Raw genomic sequence first — 1,693 nt, 5'->3', positions numbered from 1 at the left:
CAACTGATGTTAAAAATATATATTTGACATATCCTAACATCCAACACTAATTCATGAAAAAAACTCTCAGAAAAAACTAAGAATGAAGAGGATCTTCCTTAATTTGATAAAGAACCCACAGTTAAAATCATATTCAATGGTGGGAAACCAGAAGCTTACTGCTAAGACTGAAAACAAGGAAAGGATATTCCTTCTCATAACTCCTATTCAACATGAAACTATACGTCCTATCCAACTCATTAAGACAAAAAAAAAAATAAAATGCATACAGTCTTTGAAGTAAGAAATAAAATTGTCCTTATCTAGAGATGACATGACTGTCTATGTAGAAAATCCCAAAGAATTAACAAAAAAATTCCTGTAATAAATAAGTGATCATCACAGAAGTGCAGAATACAAGGTTAATATACAGAGGCAATTGCTTTCCATATACCAATGATGAAAAACTAAAATTTGAACTTTAAAACACAATACTATTTACATTAGCACCAAAAATAATGTAATACTGTTTGCTTCACTGGCACATATACAAAAGTTAGAATGTTACAAAGATTAGCAAGGCCCCTGTGGAAGAATGACATGCAAATTCGCAAAGTATTCCATATAAGGAAATAGAAAATAATGTAATGTTCAGATATAAATCTAACAAAATATGTACAGCATTTATATGAGAAAAACTATAAAAATCTGACAGAAGAAATCAAGGAATACATAAATAAATGGAGAGATATTCCATGCTCATGGATAGAAAAATGTGGCATTATTAAGATGTTAATTCTTTTTTACTTGATTTGTAGTTTTAAGGTAATCCAAATCAACATTGCACAGTTATGCTGTGGATATCACTAAAATCATTCCAAAGTTTATATGGGATGATGAAAGGCTCAAAATATTTCAACACTATAAAGATGAAGAACGAGTTAGAAAACTAAGACTAATATGAAGCTACAGTAACCAAAGGGCATGGTTCTAGCAAAAGAACAGACACCTATATCAATTAAACAAAACCCAGGACCCAGAAAGAAGCCCACATAAATAAAGACAACTGATCTTTGACAAAGAAGAAAAGGCAATTAAATGGAAACAAGATAGTCTTTTCAATAAATGGTCCTGGAATAATTGAACAACCATCTGCAAAATAAATCTAGAGGACTTATACCTTTCAAAAAATTAACAACTCAAAAATATCACAACTTAATTGTAAAATGATAAACTATAAAATTTCTAGAAGACTGCATAGGAGATGATCGAGGTGACCTTGGTTTGATGATGAGTTTTTAAATACAACACCAAAAGCATGATGATCACAGAAAAAAAAATTAGTAAGTTGGTCTTGTTTAAACTGAAAACTTGCTCTGTGAAAGATGCTAAGAGAATAAAGGACAGAAACCATATGTTTGCACTCATAGGTCTAGCAGGAAAACAAGAGAGACCTAATGGAGAACCAGGGGGAACGGAGGAGGGAGAGAGAGTTGGGGAGAGAGAGGGATGCAGAACTTGAGAGACTATTGAAAGCTGAGAATGAACTGAGGGTTGGGGGGGAGGGGGAGGGGGGAAGAGAGGTGGTGGTGATGGTGGAGGGCACTTGAGGGGAAGAGCACTGGGTGTTGTATGGAAAACAATGTGACAATAAAATATTATGAAAAATAAATAAATAAATAAATAAATAAACATTAAAAAATTTTAAGAAGAA

The 1,693-nt window shown here is 32.6% G+C and overlaps 1 pseudogene; it reads left to right on the top strand.

Annotated features, from left to right (window-relative positions):
• Positions 1-509: 509 nt before the first annotated feature.
• On the top strand, positions 510-609 carry LOC115293064 (annotated as a pseudogene).
• The last annotated feature ends 1,084 nt before the right edge of the window (positions 610-1,693 follow it).

This window comes from Suricata suricatta, chromosome 5, assembly GCF_006229205.1.
Source record: "Suricata suricatta isolate VVHF042 chromosome 5, meerkat_22Aug2017_6uvM2_HiC, whole genome shotgun sequence".
Lineage (NCBI taxonomy): Eukaryota > Metazoa > Chordata > Mammalia > Carnivora > Herpestidae > Suricata > Suricata suricatta.
Note: the sequence above shows the minus strand (reverse complement) of the source record. Positions and strands in the feature narration are given on the sequence as shown.